The sequence below is a fragment of the Podarcis vaucheri genome, assembly GCF_965113315.1.
Source record: "Podarcis vaucheri genome assembly, chromosome: 16".
Lineage (NCBI taxonomy): Eukaryota > Metazoa > Chordata > Lepidosauria > Squamata > Lacertidae > Podarcis > Podarcis vaucheri.
The window spans coordinates 20,529,397-20,553,283 of NC_138754.1; the positions used below are offsets into that span (position 1 = coordinate 20,529,397).

The following is a 23,887-nucleotide window of genomic DNA, read 5'->3' on the forward strand; positions in this document are numbered from 1 at the left end:
GTCGAGGCAAGACTAGTTTCCCTGTGGCCCGGGATCTTCAGAGTGTTGTTGTTTGCAGACCATAAAGTCCTCCGTGGGGCATACCAGAGGAAGCGGTCCCATAGGTACGAGGGTCCTAGGCCGTATAGGGCTTTGAAGGTTAAAACCAGCACCTTAAACCTGATCCTGTATTCCACTGGGCACCAGTGCAGCTGGTATAGCACTGGGTGAATGTGATCCCACGGCGAGGACCCCGTAAGGAGTCTCGCCGCGGCATTCTGCACCCGCTGGAGTTTCTGGGTCAGTTTGAAGGGCAGCCCCACGTAGAGTGAGTTACAAGAGTCAAGCCTGGAGGTGACTGTCGCATGGATCACAGTGGTGAGGTCAGGGCGAGAGAGGTAAGGACATACAGTCCATACCTAGCTTGCACTTTTGAAACTCACACTTCTCCAAACTTTGCATTGCTGTATCCAGCCAAGTGATGTGGTGTTGTTTTTTTAAAATGTGGAAATGCATCACATTTGGGGAAATTGCTTATTATTTTACATTGTCTTATTGCTATTTCACATTTTATTTTCCGGTTAAATTTCTTTACAGCTCAGTGGGTAGGACACATTCCTTGCCTGCCGAAGACCAATCCCTGGTATCTCCAGGCAGAGCTGGGGGGAAAAAACCCTCTAGGATTCCCTTGAGAGCTGCTGCCAATCAGTGACAATAATGAGACAGGTGAGCCAACGGGACTGAGCACTTTGATCCAACTTTATTTTATTTTTCAATGCTTTTTATTAACTTTATGTTATAACACATAAACACACACACTAAGACATAACGACAATTAAGAAACAAACTAAAAAGAAAACACAAAACAAATAACAAACCTACAATCATAAATCCATACGCTCTTGCACAAGGACCTATGTTACCCTACTTTATATTTCCTATTCTTATTCTTTTCTAGTACAGTGGTACCTCGGGTTAAGTACTTAATTCGTTCCGGAGGTCCGTACTTAGCCTGAAACTGTTCTTAACCTGAAGCACCACTTTAGCTAATGGGGCCTCCTGCTGCCGCTGCGCTGCCACCGCACGATTTCTGTTCTCATCCTGAAGCAAAGTTCTTAACCTGAGGCACTATTTCTGGGTTAGCAGAGTCTGCAACCTGAAGCGTAGGTAACCTGAAGCGTATGTAACCTGAGGTACCACTGTAGACTTCCTTCCTCCTCAAAGTGGATCTATTTTCCTGTTTGTTAAACTGTTTCTTTCTTATTTCATCGTTTCTACCCTTCTCCATCTACTGTACTTATAGATCATATTGTGGTTTGCGAAAATTATTCAAATCGAGAGCAGGTTTTGATTTGAGGACACTTTTTTTTAACATAATCTCTGTACACTCCCCACTCTTTTTGGAACCTTTGGTTAGACTGTCCCCTAATCGTATCCGTCAATTTTGCAGTTTCAGAATATTCAAATAATCTGTCCTGCCACTCTTTTTTCGTTGGTACTATTTCAGTTTTCCAATTTTTAGCTATTAATATTCTTGCTGCTGCTGTTGTGTATAAGAATATTCTCTTATTTTCATTTGGGATATATGAATCTAATATGCCCAATAGGAAGGCTTCTGGTTTCTTCATTAAAGTTTGTTTAAATATTTTTTTCAACTCTTCATATACAGTATCCCAAAAGCTCTTAATTTTTTTACAGCTCCACCACATATGAAATAGTGTCCCTTCTAACTGATTGCACCTCCAGCACATATTATACAGTGGTACCTTGGGTTAAGTACTTAATTCGTTCCAGAGGTCTGTTCTTAACCTGAAACTGTTCTTAACCTTAAGCACCACTTTAGCTAATGGGGCCTCCTGCTGCTGCTGTGCCACGATTTCTGTTCTCATCCTGAAGCAAAGTTCTTAACCCGTGGTAATATTTCTGGGTTAGCAGAGTCTGTAACCTGAAGCATATGTAACCTGAAGCGTATGTAACCCGAGGTACCACTGTATCTTGTTTTATACATTTTAGATATTTTGCTAGGGGTTATATACCACCTGTAAAACATCTTCCAAAAAAATTCCCTTAGTGAGTAGCAAGCTGTAAATTTCCATTCTGTTACTATGATCCAACTTTAAACTCTCATGGCTTTCCCCAAATAATTATGGGAAGTGCAGTTCATTAGGCTGCTGAGAATTGTTAAAAAGGTAAAGGACCCCTGACAGTTAAGTCCAGTTGTGAACGACTCTGGGGTTGTGGCGCTCATCTCACTTTACTGGCCGAGGGAGCCGGCGTACAACTTCCGGGTCGTGTGGCCAGCATGACTAAGCTGCTTTTGGCAAAACCAGAGAATTGTTAGGAGGCCCCAAGTCCCCTCACAGAGCTTCAATTCCCAGGGTTTATTTAACAATCAATTCCTCTTTGCAGGGAACTCTGGGAATTGGAGGGGGAGCTTTCCGAAAACTTTGAGTCCAGGCTGAAGAGCAATATCATGATATGTGTTTATGACCTACTTGTGAGTAAAAGGGGTCTACTTGTGCATAAGCAGTCCCTGCTACTCCTTCACTGTGAAATAGCTGTGGTTTAGGAGGCGAGAGCATGTAAGGCTTCCCTCCTGAGCCATCCTTTGCTTGTTTCTGCTGCCTGTTCCCCCCTCCTTCCAATATTGATTTTGGACTGTTCCTGCCTGACCTTTGAATAAGTAAATACATGATTTTACATATGATTTTAGCCTGCATAATTTATGCAAGTTAGCAGAGCTTGTTGGTATTTGGTGCTGAAACGTCGGTGCAGATTTATCTCTTTATAATGATGTGGCAAGCGCAGCATTTTTTAAAGTGTGAAATCTCTTATCGCAAGTGTGCAGAAAATGGAAGTGAGGAATTTGCAGTCCTCCAGGTGTTTCAGGCCTACAGCTCCCATTGTCCCTGGGTAGTGAGTTGCCACACTGGTTGGGGCAGAGGTGGATGGAGTAAAGCAACATTCGGAGGGGCACAGATTCCCATCTCCTGCTCTGTGCAGAACTGAGGCTTTGCACACACCATCCATTTAAAGAACAGGGATTCCCTAAAAGAACCCTGGGAACTGTAGTTTGTTAGGGGAATTTTAGATCTGGGATCAACGGAAGTATAGTGCCCAGATTAAGGGAGTAATTTTAGTACTGTACTGCTCTATTTTACCCTAGTCAGACCCCACTTGGAGTCCTGCATCATGTTCTTGGTACCCCGGTTTAACAAGGATATTGACAAGCTGGAAGGTGTGCTGAGGAGGGTGACTTAGGTAATGAAGGGTCTGGAAACCAAGCCTTGTGAGGAATGGTTGAGGGAGCTGGGAGTGTTTAGCCTGGAGAAGAGGAGACTGAGAGGTGACAGCCATCTTCAAATGAGGTCCAGTGCCGAGGGCCTTCTGGTGGTTCCCTCACTGCAAGAAGCCAAGTTACAGGGAACCAGGCAGAGGGCCTTCTCGATAGTGGCACCCGCCCTGTGGAACGCCCTCCCACCAGGTGTCAAAGAGAACAACAACTACCAGACTTTTAGAAGACATCTGAAGGCAGCCCTGTTTAGGGAAGCTTTTAATGTTTAACAGACCACTGTATTTTAATACTTTGTTGGAAGCCGCCCAGAGTGGCTGGGGAAACCCAGCCAGATGGATGGGTTATAAATATATTATTATTATTATTATTATTATTATTATTATTATTATTATTATTATTAATGTCTGAAGGGTTGCCACACATGGAAGAGGGGGAAAGCCCGTGTCCTCCTGCTCCAGAGGGGAGGACCTGAACCAATGGATTCAAATGACAAGAAAACAGATTCTGATGAAACATTAGGAGGAACTTTCTGGTGGTAAGAGCTGTTTGACGGTGGGCCCTCCTTCATTGGATGTTTTTAAAGAACTTGGATGGTGCATCTATCAGGGACTCTTTAGCTGTGATTCCTACATTGCAGGAGGTTGAACAAGGTGGCCCTCAGGGTCCCTCCCACCTCTACCATTTTATGATTAGTAAACTACACTTCCTAGCAATCTCTTGAGACTCTTGAGAGTCCCATGGACTGCAAGAAGATCAAACCTCTCCATTCTGAAGGAAATCAGCCCTGAGTGCTCACTGGAAGGACAGATTGTGAAGCTGAGGCTCCAATACTTTGGCCACCTCATGAGAAGAGAAGACTCCCTGGAAAAGACCCTGATGTTGGGAAAGATGGAGGGCACAAGGAGAAGGGGACGACAGAGGACGAGATGGTTGGACAGTGTTCTCGAAGCTATGAACAATAGTTTGACCAAACTGCGGGAGGCAGTGGAAGACAGGCGTGCCTGGTGTGCTCTGATCCATGGGGTCACGAAGAGTCGGACACGACTAAATGACTAAACAACAAAAACAACAAACTACACTTCCTAGCAATCTCTTTATTTAAGGCAGGGTGTACTTTAAAAATGTATGCCGTGTGTACAGCCTGAGGGATTTGATTCCTCCTTTGGCGTACAATCAATGTTTAAGATCTGACCTCTCAATACACAGCTCATAACCTCTCCAGAGCTCTGTCATTTTTCAGGAGCGGTAGAGGGATTTGGGATGCTTTCTTGGAATAGCGTGGGGAGAAACATGAAACATATCGTGTTTGCGTTATTGCATTTGCAGCTTCCTGGACTTTCACCAGTAGGAAATTCCTGGGACAACTTTTTTCCATTGTGTGTTAATGGTTCCCCCCACTCCCTCCTCCCACAGAAGAAATGAGAGGAGTTGTGGGCGGCGAGGGTGGAGAAGACAATCGGAAACATAACAGAACAAATATTCCAGTAATGGTCCCAAATGCTTTAAACTTTAAGGGCACATCAAGTTCCACAGCGCACCAGCCCCTGTGGCTGTTTTGTCTTTCTCCCTGGACAATTTATGACCTCACTCTCCTGCTTTCTCTGACATCACGCAGCATTGCCATGGGAACAGCTTTTGTTTCCACCAACAAAGAGGTACCGCAGCAATAATGGAACAAAACACAGACACAAATTTTCCAAAAAGGATAAATTTACTTTATGGGGTTCAAGGGTTTCTTGAAAGTTGATGGGCACGAGTGCTGACATCTCAGTGCAGATGGAAACTGAGGATCCTGACCAAATCTCTCTTCCCCGCATAAAAAGTTCCTGTTTGTGCATCTGAAGTATTTGGAAGGGAGTGTGGTTTGCTACCCTGTGTCATAAGGCACAGCCCTTTGTTGAAAATGTCATTCCAGAAAAGGGCAGCTCCGTAGAACATATTAGGCATGGTTATAAGAACATAACCACCAGGCCAATAGCCCATCTAGTCCAGCATCCTGTTCTTATGGTGAACAACCAGCTGCCTCCATGGGAAGCCTGCAAGCTGAGCAACAGAGCCCTCTCCCCTCCTGCAGTTTCCAGCAACTGGTATTCTAAAGCATTACAGCGGTACCTCGGGTTAAGAACTTAATTCTTTCCGGAGGTCTGTTCTGAAGCACCACTTTAGCTAATGGGGCCTCCCGCTGCCACTGCACCGCTGCCATGCGATTTCTGTTCTCATCCTGAAGCAAAGTTCTTAACCCGAGGTACTATTTCTGGGTTAGCAGAGTCTGTAACCTGAAGCATCTGCAACCTGAAGGGTCTGTAACCCGAGGTACCACTGTACTGCCTCCAACCTTGGAGGCAGAACATAATCATTCAGACTAGTTGAAATTGATAGCCCTCTCCTGAATAAATTTCTCCACTCCTCTTTTAAAGCCATCTAACTTGGTGGCCATCACTGCCTCCTGTGGAAGCCCATTAAAAAGCCTATCAATTGAAACAGCTAAACGTTCCTTGAACTTAACCAGATGCACAGTGGTGGAGTTTCATGCTTTGGCACCGGGGGGCGGGGCGGAGAGCAGGTGGGGGCATGGCACGCCACCTGCAGGGGCATGGCACCCAGTGCGGGCAGAGGACGGGTAGCTGTGATGGCACCCCTGCACTCCTCTTCCTCCGCCAGTGCAGATGCATATTCATCAGAAAAGCCCTGCTGGATCCGGCCAACAAACCCATCTAGTCCAGCATCCTGTTCTCACAGCGGCTGGCCAGAAGTCTGTGAATTCAAGCAGGATTCATGAGCAAGAGCCCCTTCTCTCCCCACTTGCGATCCCCAGCAACTTGCATTCAGACGCTTTGCTGCCTCTGAGTGTGGAAGTAGAACATAGCCAAGGTGGCTAGCAGCCATCAATTGCCGTCTCCTCCACGAATTTGTCCAACCCTCTTTCAAAGCCAAACAAGTTGGTGGCCCTCACTTGCCTCCTGGGGAAAGGAGTTCCACAGTTCAACTTTGCACTGCATGAAGAACTTCCATTTATCAGTCCTGAATCTTACAACACTCAGCTTTACTGGATGTCCACAAGTCCTAGTGTTGCGAGAGAGGAAGAAAAACTTCCCTCTGTTCATTTTCTCCATGCCATGCGCATGCATATATATATATATATATATATATATATATATATATATATGAATGAGAGTTCTCTTTCTTGTGCATTTGCAATCATAATACACCTCTCTGGGAACAGCTGCGTTAAATGCCACATTGTTAACTGTTTTAAACAATAGACTCAGTTCAGTTGACAAGGGGCTTCCTGGCTGCGTCTATGTTTCCCAGTTTTTAGTTTTTAATTTATTTATTTCTGCTGATCCTTTCTTTTGTAACGAGCAATTCCAGGGATGAAGTGAGGCAGGTCTAATTAATTTCTCCTCTTGGATCTGCTTCCTGCTCAATCCATCTTTGCAAATGTCTTCCCCGAAAGCCTAACCAGCTTCAAAGGAGGTCCAAGGGAATATCTGCACATGCTCAGAGTCCTTCCGTGGTAAGGGGGAGAAGGAGGGGGAGGACTCTCAGCAGACTTGCCAGGCTGCCAGATGTGGGGGGGGGTCTGCCTACACCAGTGAGGGCTTGCTCACAGTTGTCCAATGGAAGGGTGGATGCTAAAGCCAGCTTTCCGCAGAATACGGTGGTGGCTTCTGCCCTCCACTATAGTTCACCTTATTTTCTCGTTGCTTTTTCACTTTATTTACCGTATTTTTTGCTCTATAAGACTCACTTTTCCCCTCCTAAAAAGTCAGGGGAAATGCGTGTGCGTCTTATGGAGCGAATGCAGGCTGCACAGCTATCCCAGTAGCCAGAACAGCAAGAGGGATTGCTGCTTTCACTGCGCAGTGATCCCACTTGCTGTTCTGGCTTCTGAGATTCAGAATATTTTTTTTCTTGTTTTCCTCCTCCAAAAACTAGGTGCGTCTTGTGGTCTGGTGCGTCTTATAGAGCGAAAAATACGTCATTTATTTATTTATTGCTTCAGATTCATACACTGCTTGGTTGTAAATAATAATAATAATAATAATAATAATAATAATAATAATAATAATGAGCAAAAAATCTTTAAAGTGTTTTTCCAAGAAAGGTAAAGCAAGGAAATTATCTATAAGAAAAATGAACAACAAGGATTTAAGGCTTTCGAGAAACTGAAATAAGGACAGACTAAACACAGAATAGCATTTGCACCCACATTCTAAACAACTGGGAAGGCTTACCTTAAACTATTGGTTTCAGCACAGTGGAGACGCTTGCCTTGATGTCAACAGGTGGGGAGTTCCAAAGGGTAGGTGCTGCCATCCTGAAATATCGAGTTCTTGCAAATGCCAAATGGGTATTATGTGGCACATGTAATGGTATCAGGTCAGCTGATCGAAGTGGTCAAGTGTGTGTGTGAGAGAGATAAGGTGATCTCACAGGTAAACATTAGGGCCAGGGATGTCCTTCGATGGAAAGGGGGCTGTAGCTCAGTGGTAGAGCATCTGCCATGCATTCAGAAGGACTTTTGACTGAAACCCAATAGAGAGTTGCTGCCAGTCAGTGTAGACAATGCTGAGATTTTGCCTTAAACTGCTTCTGCCACCTATCTGCAGCTACACAAAGCTGTTTAATCTGCTTCCTGCTCAGTGAAGGCTAAGAATGTTCCGCCATATGAAATCCTGGAAAGTTGCTGCCAGTCAGTGTAGACATTGCTGAGCTAGATAGCTCAGTGGCCTTCCTCGGTGGAAGGAGAACCTTCTATGTTTCAAATTCTCATTTTTATGTCCCCACCCACTCTTCAGTTCAGGTTCTCCACATTTTCACATCTGTTTGCAATTTTTAAAAAACCCTCGTGAAAATTCACCAGCGTTTTTGTGCAAATTTCTTCTCATATACACATTTTGTATGCAGTGCACCCTTTACACAAACCAGTTTCCCTTTGTATAATGCATTGTTGTATGCATATATATATATATATATATATATATATATATATGCATTTTCATACACATTCTTTGGCTGGAGAACTTTGGAGAAGTGCAGATTTTGAAGGATGGCCGTGTGTTGCTTCATGCACTGTTTCAGCAAGTGTGAGGAAGGCTCAGCATTAAATTTGAACTGAATCAAATTTCTAACCTGTCCCTACTCCTCCAGAAGTCCTGATGGTTCTATCCAATTACCGCCCGGTTTCGAATCTTCCGTTCCTGGGTAAGGTGATTGAGAGAGCGGTTGCTGAACAGCTTGGTGGGTTTCTGGATGAAACATCGGCTCTGGATCCATTCCAGTCCGGCTTCCGCGCTGGTCATGGGACCGAGACGGCTCTGGTCGCCCTAACAGATGACCTTCGTAGACAGCTGGATCGAGGCGGGTCGGGGCTGCTGATTCTTCTAGATCTATCAGCAGCTTTCGACATGGTCGATCACGAACTTCTGGACCACCACCTTGCCGACGTGGGGATCCAGGGCACAGTCCTTCAATGGCTGCGCTTGTTTCTCTCTGGCCGGGGACAGAGGGTGGCGCTTGGGGGGGAATTGTCATCGCGCCACTCCTTGGTGTGTGGAGTACCTCAGGGTGCGATACTCTCCCCGATGCTTTTCAACATCTTTATGCGCCCCCTCGCCCAGCTTGTTCGGAGTTTTGGGCTGGGTTGTCATCAGTATGCCGATGACACCCAACTCTATCTGTTGATGGATGGCCATCCTGACTCGGCCCCAGACACACTGATCAGATGCTTGGAAGCTGTGGCTGGATGGTTACGTGGGAGCCGGTTGAAGCTAAATCCTTCGAAGACAGAGGTCCTGTGGCTGGGACGGGGCTATATGGGATTGGGGGGGCAACTCCCATCTCTTGCGGGGGCGCAATTAGTGCCAGCACCGTCCGTTAAGAGTTTGGGTGTAATCTTCGACACCTCCCTTTCCATGGAGGCGCAGATTGCAGCTATAACAAAGGCGGCATTTTTCCACCTCCGCCAAGCTAAGCAGTTGGCTCCTTACCTCTCTCGCCCTGACCTAGCCACTGTGATCCACGCGACGGTCACCTCCAGACTGGATTATTGTAACTCGCTCTACGTGGGGCTGCCCTTGAGACTGACCCAGAAACTCCAGCGGGTGCAGAATGCTGCAGCGAGACTCCTTACGAGGCCTTCGCTGCGAGATCACATTCACCCGGTGCTATACCAGCTGCACTGGCTCCCGGTGGAGTACAGGATCAGGTTTAAGGTGCTGGTTTTAACCTTTAAAGCCCTATATGGCCTAGGACCCTCGTACCTACGGGACCGCCTCTCCTGGTATGCCCCACAGAGAAACCTACGGTCTTCAAATAAAAACATCTTGAAGGTCCCAGGCCACAGAGAAGTTAGGCTGGCCTCAACTAGAGCCAGGGCTTTTTCGGCTGTGGCTCCGATCTGGTGGAACACTCTGTCACAAGAGACCAGGGCCCTGCGGGACTTGACATCCTTCCGCAGGGCCTGCAAGACAGAGCTGTTCCACCAGGCCTTTGGCCAGGGCACAGCCTGACTCCCTCCCTCGGCAATCTTCGCAGAGCTCTGGCCCAATGGTTGCTAGTGGCTTGAATTAATTAATTTTTATAATGAATGATTTTAGAATGTTGTTTATGTTGTACTTTTGTACTGTTTTATTGTTGTTAGCCGCCCTGAGCCCGGCTTCGGCTGGGGAGGGCGGGATATAAATAAAATTTATTATTTATTATTATTATTATGATAGGGCAGTTATAGGGCAGTTATACGCAATCCTGCTTTATTACCATGGGGAAGGGCTGTAGCTCCCTGGCTAGAGCATCTGCTATGCATTCAGAAGGTCCTAGGTTCAATCCAGGGGTGCAGGTGGCGCTGTGGGTTAAACCACAGAGCCTAGGACTTGCCGATCAGAAGGTCGGTGGTTCAAATCCCCACGATGGGGTGAGTTCCCATTGCTCGGTCCCTGCTCCTGCCAACCTGGCGGTTCGAAAGCATGTCAAAGTGCAAGTAGATAAATAGCTACCACTCTGGCAGGAAGGTAAACGGCATTTCCGTGCGCTGCTCTGGTTTGCCAGAAGCGGCTTAGTCATGCTGGCCACATGACCCGGAAGCTGTATGCCGGCTCCCTCAGCCAATAAAGCGAGATGAACGCCGCAACTCCAGAGTCGGCCACGACTGGACCTAATGGTCAGGAGTCCCTTTACCTTTACCTTTAGGTTCAATCCCCGACATCTCCACGCAGGGCTGGGAGACAATTGCGTCTCATAGTGACCGACCAGATGTTCCAGTGGGAAACTTGCAAGCAGGACCTGAGCACAAGCTCACTTTCCCCTCTTGTGGCTTCGAGCAATTGGTACTCAGAGACATTGTTGCCTCTGACCGTGGATGCAGAGCATAGCCATCAGGGCAAGTAACCATCCATGGATTTCTCCAATCCTCTTTCGAAGCCACCCAAGTTAATGGTCATCACTGCCTCCTCTGAACTGAAAAACGTAGCCCACTAGGCCCCTTTGGTGGAAAATGCCAAGTTGTGCCTGTGGAATCGCAAGAGCCGGCAGATGAAAGCACTCTGGAAATGTTTACGGGACCAGATCCAAAGTTTGAACGATTTCCCAGACAACCGTAAGATGCTTCCAGTTTGCATTATGAATGGGATCCGGGGGTCTGGGATGAGAGAGACGCTGCCCCTTGTATTCAGGCTTCCCTTCTCTGTGTGTGAATGGATTTGAACGTGTGTTCATTGCTTGGGCAAGTTGGGATCGAAAAGCGCTGTTTTGGCAACAACAGGAGGCTCACCGAGCGCCAAGGTAAATAATGACAGAAACGCGGTGCACACATTATTATTCCCATAATTTCCTGCTGCCCTGGGGCTGCAATAACTTACACACCCTGTGCCCCAAATGTTTTTAATTTATTTCTCAAGAACAGAATTATCTCATAGTTTCTTTCTCTCACCCCCCCTTCCCCTGCCCCATCCTTTTGCCAGGCCCATTTTAAATATACTCTCCAGATAAGGAAACTTCTTAGCACACGTTGGAGGAAGAGGAGGGGGCTGCTTCTGTATTCCAAGCAGCACCTAGCACACTCCGCCGGCGATAAATCACTCCCGTTAATAGGGGATGAATGTGCTGAGTGCCAACAGCTATACAGCTAAAATGGGGCCACTGGAGTAACAAGGGAGGTATCAGTGGGTTCGGGAAGGTTAAACCACAAAAGAAGATTCAGGACAGATAAAGTACTTCTTTGCGCAATTCAGAGTTAAACTATGGAACTCACTTCCACAGGAGGCAGGGATGGCCACCAATTTAGATGGGTCAACAAACTTTTTCAGCAAACTTAGCCAGGGTCAGCAAACTTTTTCAGCAGGGGGCCAGTCCACTGTCCCTCAGACCATGTGGTGGGCTGGACTATATTGGGGGGGGATGAACAAATTCCTATGCCCCACAAATAACCCAGAGATGCATTTTAAATAAAAGCACACATTCTACTCATGTAAAAACACACTGATTCCTGGACCATCCATGGGCCGGATTTAGGAGGCAATTGGGCCGGATCTGGCCTCCGGGCCTTAGTTTGCCTACCCATTGATTAGACTAATTTGTAGAGGAGAGGCCTATCAATGGCTCCTAGCTAGGCTGGCTCTGCTTTGCCTCCACAGTCAGAGTCAGGAATGCTTCTGAATACCAGTCGCTGGAAACCACACGAGGGGAAAAGGTTCCTGTGCTCAAATCCTGCTTGTGAGTTTCTCACAGGCATCTTGGCCACTGTGAGATGCTGGACTCGAGGGGCCATTGGCCTGATCCAGCAGGCTCTTCCCACGTTCTTATGCAAAGTGAAGGGGGCAAAAAAACAAACCCTGAACCAGGCTAATGAGGCATGGTGACCATGGAACACTGCTTCTTGGGATGGGGTGTATGGAAAACCAGTGTGGGTCAGGAAGAAATGGAGCACTCGACACTGCCCCATTTTTGATGCAGGTCCCACTTGTAGGTCACACCATATATTTAAGCTTGAATGTATGAAGCTTCTTCTCTGCATGTTATACCAAAGCGCTGCCTCCTGGCCAAGATAGGCATGCCCTGCACAGGGGGGCAGAAACATAAAGGGCAAGGAACTTTGCACATGGTCAGAGGAACTCTTTGTAATTATTTCGTCTATTCGAGATCAGAAAAAAGGTTCTGTTGCATGAAATACTCATGATCCCGGACTCGGCCGAAGCCCAGATTTCTTCCAGGGAATTCACCATGCCAATTCTGACCTCCTACCCCTTTGAAGAGGCTGTCCCTGGGTGGATGGCAGAGCAGGAGCTGTGCTGGCTCCATGCACAGGGCAGATCAGACCTTTGAAGTATTGTCTGTACTCATAGAATCATAGAACAGTAGAGTTGGAAGGGACCCCAAGAGCTGTCTAGTCCAACCCCCTGCAGTGTAGGAATAGCAGCTGAAGAATCCCTGCTGCTCCAGTGGTTTCTCTGAAAGGTGGGATAAAAAAGGAATGAATGGTATGGATCTATGTTTCTATGGATATATCTGTTCCTTCAGGTACACCCTTGGCACACTTCCCCATTTTAAAAAAAAAACAGTTTTGACTCTTTTCATGTTTAGTGTGAGGGTTGCCTGTTTTCAGTGGTGGTGGGGAAAGTGTCGATTAGGAGATGGGGGGTCTGTTTTTATTTGGGTGAGTGTGCATATGTTTTGCCTCTTTCTGTGGTGGTGGAGTTCTGAGCGTCATCAGTTTTCCTTCTGTGAAATGGGTGTTTTGTGGTGCCCACACCAGTCTCCCAGATTTCCAAATGTGCCCGCAGGCCTAGAAAGTTCAGGGACCCCTGTCCTATACCCAAGAAGCAGTAAAAGCATAAACATGATGCTCTGCACATTAAATATAGGATATGTTAGAGTGTGCACGCATTTATTCAGCAGGACTTGGTTTAAGATCTCTCTCTACATTTCCAGCTGAACTCCTTTGCTGTATACTATACCATATGTGTGTATATACATATATATGTGTGTGTGTGTGGTATTCCATCCACACACACACTCACTTATGCCTAGTGGTTTAATTTAGGTTTCTGCCTGCTTCCTCTTTGCTAAATATAGCCCTGATTAATTATTCAGAGCATACCTTTTGTGGCTGAGTACTTTCTCTCATAGCTGTTGAGCCCCAAGACATGTTTTCCCTTTCAATAATTAATTTTTATTTCAGAAGCGCATAGTAAAATACCTTGCAGGGGAAAAGAGGGGAAGGGTGGTCTTTGGGCGAGATGCGCTAAATCCCAAAGGGGCCGATGAGCCTGGGGTCAGGGTGCCGTACAGCGTTTCTATGTGTCAAGTCACGGTTATGCCTGGCTTTCAACTCCTAAGCAATGCTGAGAGCTAATTAACCAAGGAAGTGGCAATAGCTCAGTGGCAGAGCACTTGCCTGGCATATAGAAGGTCCCAGGTTCAATCCCCAGCGTCCCCAGGTAGGGCTGGAAATATACTGGGAAAGGCTGTGCCGGTCAGTTTTGACAATACTGAGCTAGGTAGAGTAATGTTCTGGTTGATATAAGACAGCCTCCTACATTCCTATTTGATTCAGCCCTTTATTTAGAAACATGAGGACTAGAATCTTTTCTTTTAGGGGAAGGGCTGTATCTCAGTGGGAGAGCATCTGCTTTGCTTGCAGAAGGCCCCCAGCTATATTCGTAGAGTTGGAAGGGACCCCAAGGGTCATCTAGTCCAACCCCTGCAATGCAGGAATCTCAACAAAAGCATCCATGACGGGTGGCCATCCAACCTCTGCTTTAAAACCTCCAAGGAAGGAGAGTCTACCAGCGTGGTGTAGTGGGCCAGTGTGGTGTAGTGGTTAAGAGCGGTGGACTCGTAATCTGGTGAACCGGGTTAGCTTCCCTGCTCCTCCACATGCAGCTGCTGGGTGACCTTGGGCCAGTCACACTTCTTTGAAGTCTCTCAGCCCCACTCACCCCACAGAGTGTTTGTTGTGGGGGAAGAAGGGAAAGGAGATTGTTAGCCACTTTGAGACTCCTTCGGGTAGTGATAAAGCGGGATATCAAATCCAAACTCCTCCTCCTCCTCCTCCTCCTCCTCTTCTTCTTCCACCTCCCATTCCACTGTCTTGTGTTCTTACATTTCTATTGCAAAATTTGGAGAAATGGGGATTTGGAAAGAGAGCTGCATTTTGGTCTACAGATTGTTTCTCAAAGTGCAAACTGGACGGAAGTTTCCCCGTGTCCCTACTTGACCCACTGACATTCCTTCAAACCCCCCAACAGCCCCTTCCCAGGTTACAGGGCAGCCTGGAAAGCAATTCCCTAGTCATGTTGGAATGGCTAATTATGGAACGTTCGAGCATTTATCTAAGAAGATGATGCTTCCTAGGAATGAGAGATGGGGTTTTGTGGGGGGAGTAACTGCCTGCCTGCCTTGGCCCCTCCCTAGCACTGCGGATTCCATTAAACAGTGTCGCCCGAGAAGAAAAGGAGTGAGGCTGGGTCAGGCTGCCTGCTGGAGTGGGTCAGACGAGGTTAAGCAGGTCAGGTCGTGTTTCTCTGTCTTCCTTGATTCCCGCCCCCCATCCCCCCAGCCTCAGGATCAATGCATAGAAATGGTGCCATTTAATCAGCTGCTAGCAATTTGAGGTCTGCACTCAAGCTGGTGGAATCAAAGGAGGGAGAAGTCTCAGAACGGAAAAGAGGAATGGATGAGAACAGTTATGTTCAAATAAAGCGAAATCATTTGCTTCTTCTTAAAAGGAATGTGCCATAAGCAGGGCCAGTGTTGGCATTTGGGGCAGTTGCCTGCCCCCCCCCCCAGTCATTGGACAGGGTCCACTGCTAAGGCCTGCCCCTAACATAGGAAGCTGCCTTAAACCGAACAAAACCCTTGGTCTGTTTAGCACAGTATTGTCTACTCTGGCTGGCAGCGGAGTTTCAAACAAAGGACATTCCCAGTCCCACCTGGAGATGTTGTTGTTGTTTAGTCGTTTAGTCGTGTCCGACTCTTTGTGACCCCATGGACCAGAGCACGTCAGGCACTCCTGTCCTCCACCGCCTCCCGCAGATTGGTTAAACTCATGCTGGTAGCTTCGAAAACACTATCCAACCATCTTGTCCTCTGTCGTCCCCTTCTCCTTGTGCCCTCCATCTTTCCCAACATCAGGGTCTTTTCCAGGGAGTCTTCTCTTCTCATGAGGTGGCCAAAGTATTGGAGCCTCAGCTTCACGATCTGTCCTTCCAGTGAGCACTCAGGGCTGATTTCCTTAAGAATGGAGAGGTTGGATCCATGGGACTCTCAAGCGTGTCCTCCAGCACCATAACTCAAAAGCATCAATTCTTTGGCGATCAGCCTTCTTCCCACCTAGAGATGCCAGGGATCAAATCCGAGATGGCTGGTATGCATAGCAGATGCTCTACCACTCAGCTACTACCCTTCCATACCTGGCTTTGAATGGACTTGTGATATGGATGGGCCGACTGGTCAACTACCTAGAGTGGGCAGATCAGTCATCTCAGACTCAGAGATGTTCAGATAAATCTGACTTGGTATGAACCAGCTTCTTGGCATCACTTGCTTGATATAGAACTTAAGAACATCAGAAGTGCTTGTTGGATCAGGCCAGTGGCCCATCTAGTCTAGCATCCTGTTCTCCCAGTGGCCAACCAGAGGCCCCAGTGGAAAACAAACTGGCAACCAGTCCTGCTTTTCTTAAAACAGGGGTCACATGAGGTCTCAATGGAACCCCAGGCAGAAACCTGGCTGCCGCATTTTGGACCAGCTGAAGCTCCCAAGCCAGGGGTCAGGAAACATTTTTCAGCAGGGGGCCGGTCCACTGTCCCTCTGACATTGTGGGGGGCCGGACTATATTTTTTTTGGGGGGGGATGAACGAATTCCTATGCCCCACAAATAACCCAGAGATGCATTTTAAAGAAAAGCACACATTCTACTCATGTAAAAACACCAGGCAGGCTCCACAAATAAACCAGAGATGCATTTTAAATAAAGGACACATTCTACTCATGTAAAAACATTTAGAAGGTGATTGGGCCCCTTTAGTTTCCCTACCTATGTCCCAAGCTGTCTTCAAGGGAAGCCTCACGTAGTGTGCGTTGCAACAGCTCATCGAGCCGTTGGTTGATTTAGATGAACTTGAGGGCCCCTTGAAACTCTCCAATTCTATTATTCTGACTATACTTAAATAAATACCCACTACAGGAGCTGGGGGATCATGGGATATAATATTTTCAGCAGTCGGAGCCGTTAGCCTGTTCCAGAGTTTATCATATCCCCCTCCCCATATTTTGCTTCATATTATTTACTGTTCTCAGTTCCTTCTGTTTTGATTTTTTGTTATGCTTGTTGTGTCGTTGAAAAATCAATAAAAACTACTTTTTTAAAAAGTGTTTCTGTACCATGGTATCGCAAAATAAACAGGGCAGTGTACAACGCCAAAATGTGAAAAGCACCATTTATAACAAGGCAGTTAATCATTAAAGTGGCTGGCTAATTAAACAGCCGCAGAGGCCTGTCGACATAAAGAGGTCTTCAAGAGACGCCCAGAAGTAAAAAAAAAAAAATGAGGGTACCTGCTGTATCTCTGCTGGAAAAGCGTCCCACAGCATGGGACTGGCAGCTCTAAATTCCTGACATCTAGATGTTGCCAGTCAGGCCTCTGTAACATGGGAGTCAGCTAGCAGCTCTCTTGCGGATAATCTCAGTTATCAAGCAGGGATATAAGGGCTCAGGTGGTCTTTAAGGTATCCAGGAACCACGTTGTTTAGGGCTTTCCATATCAGTGCAAATTTGCTGAAGAATCCAATTCCCTTTGGGAGATGACATCCCATAATGCTTTGGAATAAATAATAATAATAATAATAATAATAATAATAATAATAATAACAACAACAACTTTTATTTATATCCCACCTTCCCCGGCCAAAGTTGGGTTCAGGGCAGCTAACATCAGTATAAAATCAAACAATAATTAAATTACCTCCTAAAAACAGGTCAAAATCAAATTAAAGTCTAATTAGATGGCTTTCCGCAGGGTTAGGGTTGGGAACAGTAAGTGCTCACTGGCCCAACTGTTTACGTTGATCTTATATAGGCCTGTGAGAATGCTGGGAGGCCTTTTTCATATTAGTTCTTATACAAAAAGAAAAGGGGAGTCAGGCTGAGCCCTGACCAAAGGCCTGGTGAAACAACTCCGTCTTGCGGGCCCTGCGGAAAGATGTCAAATCCCGCAGGTCCTGATCTCTTGTGGCAGAGCATTCCACCAAGCTGGGGCCAAGGCCGAAAAGGCCCTGGTTGAGGCCAGCCTAATCTCTCTGAGGCCCGGGATCTCCAAGGTGTTATTATTTGTTGACCGTAAGGTCCTCCTTGGGGCTGATCTTCTCAATGGTCCTCTGTGCTTCCCAGCATGAAATAATAGAAACCATTTTTAAAAATCTCCTTCTCCTTCCTCCTCCTGTCCATCTTCTTATCCCAGTCCCAGTAGCACAATGGGCCAGTGTGTCTGGCTGTTAACCAGAAGGTTGGTGGTTCAAGCCCACCCAGGGACAGCTGTGGGCAGGATTCCTACATTGCAGGGGGTTGGACTAGATGACCCTCAGGGTCCAACAAGTCTGTGATTCAATGAGTCTTCTTCAGCTTCTCGCACGCATCTTTGCATATTTGTCTTTTCAAGTTCTCTGCATCATTTTCCGTTGTTTGCTTCTTACACCCGCACAAGCCCCACAGTTTGTTTTGGGTTGTCCATCCGTTGCATTGGTGGTCTCTTGCAATTTCAAGGTCTCCAGACTAACACTGCTTTATTCCATTGGCCTGAATCACCATGTGTCTGGCATGTGTCCATTTTAACATCAACCTCCTTTACTGATTTAGTTCTTACAATTTATATGCTGCTTGAAAGAAACCTCAAAGCAGTTTACAAAAAGAATGAAACTATAAAAAATATCAACAAAAAAAGTTAAAAACAACTATTTAAAACATGAAAAGAAAATCAAAATCAGCAATCAGCTAAAAACCAGATGAAAACATGTGTTAACGTTCTACACAACTAGGTAAGCTCTAAAACTAATGTGGAAATCTGGCAATAATAATAATAATAATAATAATAATTTATTTATACCCCGCCCATCTGGCTGGGCTTCCCCAGCCACTCTAGGCGGCTTCCAACAAAATATTAAAATACAGTAATGCATCCATAATGCATTACTGTATTTTAATATACAGTTTATGGACAAATGTTGAAGTAGAACAATAATATATATAAAATGGATAAAGACAATGCGGAAAATTTAGAGGTGATATAAAAAGTCAGAAGAAGGAAGGAGGGAAGTCAGCTCCTAGGAGCAAGTATAAATGTAAAATGTAATACATGTATGTGTATGTAGTATGAAACTTGTAAAACTAATAAAGATTATATTGCAATAAAACAAAACAAAATAAAATAAAATACAGTAATGCATCAAACATTAAAAGCTTCCCTAAACAGGGCTGCTTTCAGGTGTCTTCTAAAAGTCTGAACCAAACTGAACTTAAGTTTGGTTAAAGATCTGCCTTGGTAGCTCAGTTGGTGGAGCACAAGACTCTTAATCTCAGGTCTGTGGGTTCAAGCCCCACGTTGTGCAAAAGATTCCTGAGTTGCAAGGGGTTGGACTAGATGGCCCTTGTTGGCCCCTTCCAATCCTATGATTCTATGAAATGCAAAACTGAAAGAAACTGGAATGGAGAGATTTGCCTGTCCCTGCTCACACCATGCCTGCGAAGTAGGACAGTTATTACCATGTTAAAGGTTGGAAACTAAGTGTGAAAGACAGAAAGACTGGTGATGAGTCTGGCACCTGTAACAGTGCCATTTCCACATGGGAAACAAAAGGATGGGAAGTTTCTTCCTACCAGCATCTCGGACCTCTTGGCTTTGGATATCAGTAAGCTTTGAAAGGAAGAGGCTTGGATGGGAGTCACCTGCTCCCCTTGCAAGTTTTAAATGTGGGTTTATAGCAGATTCTCCAACTGACTGGAGCCAGGCAGCATTGCTCTGTGGCAGCAAAAAGACCTAGAAAGTAGGTCGTGGATTAATCCTGCTGGTTCCAGCAATTAGAGTATACAATGGGGTCGAAAGTTCATGCTGAGCCTGGGAATGCAGATGGAGACGGAGTTTCTCCCTTTCTTAGCTGCCGCATCGTCCCTGAGCTGCTACTGGGAAGAGATTTGCCATTAATTGGGGAACTGCGTGTTCTTCAAAGCATGTCAGGGCTGGAGATGCAGGGAAAAGGGATGATAGACCCGAAGGGAAGTAACTGCCGATCAGTAAATTAATCTACTAAACAAAGAGTTGATTAACTCGCTGTGTTTAATACGTGCATGCAGATTTTAATCAGTAGGGGCTTGGATTGGTGGAGAAATTCGACCCGGTTCGCATTTGAAGCCGATTCCATCAATTTTGCCCTTTCCGAAACAATGTGAGAACCGAAACTCAGCCATCCGAAAATTGCACATATTTGAATTTTGCAATGAGCTCTCCAGCCAAACAGTTTACAAGGATGCATATATTGGGGGAGGGGGTTGTGCATAGAAGTGATGTGGTAGTGAAAACAATATACCAAAAATGTACTGTATTAGGAGAAATTGGTTGCAAAAATGTGCACATTATTCAAGACTGCATACCAACATGTGTTTATTGGGCGAAATTTGCATGTCTATGTCTACATGGAGTGAAGGTGGAATGTGAGAGCAATTGTTACTCCCAGACTAAAAAAGAAAGAAAAAGGGATTGAATATGGCAGCAACTTTTACTGGTGACCACACAGCAGCGGTGGAGGACCTCAGGCTAGGAGGCCAAATGTGGCCCTCCAGGCATCTTTGTCTGGCCCTCAGGGCTCTCTTTTGAAGCTGCTTTCTTTCTGGCATGTGTCATGGGAATTAATCCCACACACTTGTATGTATGTATGTATGTACTATATTTTTGCGTATATAAGACCATATTCCCCCCCCCATTTTAAGTTTAAAATTGGGGGTCATCTTATACACAGAATGTTTAAAATATTTATTTCTTAATTTTGGGCTCAAAAAATACTGTAGGGGTCATCTTACACATGGAAAAATACGGTATGTATATATGTATGTATGTATGTATGTATGTATGCATATAGCATACTCAGTATCTATAGTGCTTACAGAGTACAGGTCCCTGCCACAAGGTGTTTACAATCTAAAATATGAGAGTGGGGAAACCTCAGCTTCTGGACTGGTTGTAAGAGCAAGGCAGGTTGACTGAGGGCAGATTAAGATCAGTGGGGCAGCACCCTGTTAGCCCCAACAGGCCAGCCTGCGCTGGAGAGTTTCCCAGGCTGCTCCTACACCCCTTGTTTTCTTTCTAAGGAAGGGTCCTCTCCCAGTGCAGTGTGAAGGGGCAGTTGGGCTGCTCTCCCTTTCGCTTTTCAGGCTGCAATCGTACATATTGTTTCTTGCGCTAGAAGGAACAATCTTGAGCTCCAGAGGAAGCTGGCAATAAAAAGTCGGTGTCTATAAAAAGAAACATGTGGTCGGGGAATGGGTTCCTACTCTGAGTCAAAGCAGAGCAAGTGTGGAGTCAGAAATTCCAACCCAGAAGGGGTCAGGGAGGCTTCCAAGATGACTGACGCATATGGCTTGCTGCTCTGCCTCCCCCTCCCCAACCCCTTGTCCTCCTGGCCTTTGGGATTCCAAGGAAGAATGATACCATATCACAAGCTCTTCCTATGAGTGTTGAATACACTCTCCCCACCTCCCTCCATCCTTCCTCAGTTCTGCCCCGGTCTCCCTTTGCTCAGAGACTTCACACCGCATGCAAGATGATGGCTATGACCCAATGAAATATAGTCTGCTCAGTTAACTCAATTAACTTTATTTGATTAACGTTGGTTGGTTGGTTGGTTGGTTTGGAACACTCTTACCTGGCTGTTCAACCAAAAAGGCTCCCAGAGTAAGCTTATCTACAATCAAAACAAGACAATCCTTGCCTGCAAGCTTACAATCTAAAAAGAAACAGCACACAAGGAAAAGGAACAAGGAGGGAAGAGGAAAACCAAAACTCAGACACCAATTTCTAAACAGTTGTTCCTATACAGACCAGCTCACCCAGCTCAAGGGCAGGAGGTCCCTGATGGAACTGGTCTCTCAAACCAGTTCCAAGGGAGTGAGCTCTGCTGCCCTGCTCTCCCACTGCTGCAGTAGCTGCCCCCAGATCGCAGTTGAGGGGAGAGTTTTAAATGTATATTGTGGATATGCCCATGATCAATCAGCTGATTATGTGGTTGTTTTCGTTTATTTTGAAATCTAACCGTAATATTAATCTACTTCGCAGCAATTCACCATACCACACACATGCACGCAGGAAATAATCATATATCACCACAAACTTATGGGCATATTTATTCTGCTGTGCTCACGAAAAAAACCTCTTCATGAAGAACATGTTCAACTTGTTTGTTTTTTTCTCTGCAGTGGCGCCTGTGATGTATTGCTTTGTTCTAACCCTGTGAAGGCAGAAACGGCGGCATGCAGGTTTGTGAAATATTCTGTCTGCCCCGTGTTTACTGCACTTTGCAGATGGCAATATTTCAGCAGCAAACAACACCACTCCTCCCTGCTACCCTCCCAGCTTTCCAGACAGGGAGACTTCCCTCTTGGTATGCCCCTGACCAAATGCCAGTGCATGACACAAACTTGGGTCAGCTGGGAAAGGGGATTAAAAAAACCTAACCCTATAATTACAGACTGTATGTCAGACAAAATACAATCGCTACCCCGCAGAAACACACTGCCAGCCCATTTTGGGTGTACGTGCGTGTGTGCAAATTGCAAACACAGAGTGTTTCAGAGACTCGGAAGCAAGAGGAATCTGCAACCAAAATGTTGCAGTGAAAATTATTGTTCCTGATTCCAGCCAGCCTTTCCTTTCCCCGGGAGACTACATTCCGTCCATTCCAGAACCTAGTTTTCTTTCTCTTCCTCCAAAAGTCAACCAGCAATCCATACCCACTGAGCATGTCCATTCCTCTTTGGTTCTGCCACTGGCAGGATTCCCCCCCCCTTTTTTTTGTACTTCAGCAAATTTTGAGTCCCACCCCCCCCCAACATGCCGTTTTTTCGCTCCTGTTCATAGATGATACTATTTTGGCTACATACAAACTAGCAGTCCGATAATGAGTTTGCTAATACTGTATACCAGGCACGTCCAGCTTCAAAGAGACTGCAATCTACTCCCACTATAAAAAAAACTGACAGTGATCTAGCCATTGGATTGACCAGAGTTGTTGAGCTTTTTGGGGGGAGGATGAAGGGACTTTGTCAAAAGCCTAACTGAAATCAAGATTTACTACATCCACAGCATGCCCATTATCCACAAAGCTTGTAACTATATCAGAAATAGAAATGAGATTTGTCTGGAATGACTTGTTTTTGAGAATTCCATGTTCGGTATTAGTATTCACAATATCCTTTGCTAAGTGCAAAGGTAAAGGTAAAGGTACCCCTGACCCTTAGGTCCCTTAGGACTCTGGGGTTGCAGCGCTCATCTCGCTCTATAGGCCGAGGGAGCTGGTGTTTGTCCACAGACAGCTTCCTGGTCATGTAGCCAGCATGACTAAGTCACTTCTGGCGAACCAGAGCAGCACATGGAAATGCCGTTTACCTTCCCGCTGTAGTGGTACCTATTTATCTACTTGCACTTGATGTGCTTTCGAACTGCTAGGTGGGCAGAGCAGGGACCGAACAACGGGAGCTCACCCCGTCGCGGGGATTCGAACCGCCAACCTTTAGACAACAGCGCCGCCCGTGTCCCACTGCTCACAGAGTGACTGTTTAATTATCTGTTCTAGGACCTTTCCTGGTCAAGTTTACTGGCTGGTAGTTACCTAGGTCTTCTCCCCCCCCCCCCCACTTTCTGAAGATGGGGACATAATAATAATAATAGTTTAGAAAGTCTTCCAGAAGATTATTTACTTACTTAGCATACTTTATTTAATTTGTCAGACTCTGCGCAATGCTTTTCTCCCTCTCTCATAACACTAGAACTCATGGACAGCCAATAAAAGTGTTGGAAGATTCAGGACAGATAAAAGAAAGTACTTCATGCAGGACATAGTTAAACTATGGAACTCACTTCCACAGGAGGCAGTGGTGGCCACCAAGTTGGACGACTTTAAAAGAGGATTAGCCAAATTCCCAAAGGTAAAGGCTATCAATGGCTATGGTCTGCCTTCATAGTCAGAGGCAGTGGTGTTTGTGAATACCAGCTGCTGGAGGAGGAGAGAGTTTGCAAGTTTCTATGGGCATCTAGGTGGCATCTGGTCGGCCACTGTGAGAACAGGATGCTGGACGAAATGGGCCATTGGCCTGATCCAGCAGACTCTTTTTATGTTCTTATGGCTTGCAGCCATATAAAAATGGTTTTTAATAATTCTGTATGTTTTGAAACCTGAACCATCCTTTTATGATGTCATTCCCAGTCATTTCTATATATCCAGCTAGCTCACTGGATATATGCGCTGTCTGACTCTAATTGTATAGTATTCAATAAGCCTATGAATTAGGGAGTCAGACCAAAGGCACAAAATCCCTTTCCTTTGGATACAGACAAAGTGTGACTGACTGGG

General features: G+C 45.9%; 1 long non-coding RNA gene across 1 annotated transcript; it reads left to right on the forward strand.

Moving 5' to 3' along the window:
• Nucleotides 1–205: 205 nt before the first annotated feature.
• Nucleotides 206–23,453, forward strand: LOC309520953. The gene is made up of 4 exons (XR_014214487.1): nucleotides 206–705; nucleotides 2,389–2,476; nucleotides 21,735–21,794; nucleotides 23,304–23,453. It is a non-coding gene; the product is annotated as an uncharacterized lncRNA (long non-coding RNA).
• Nucleotides 23,454–23,887: the final 434 nt, after the last annotated feature.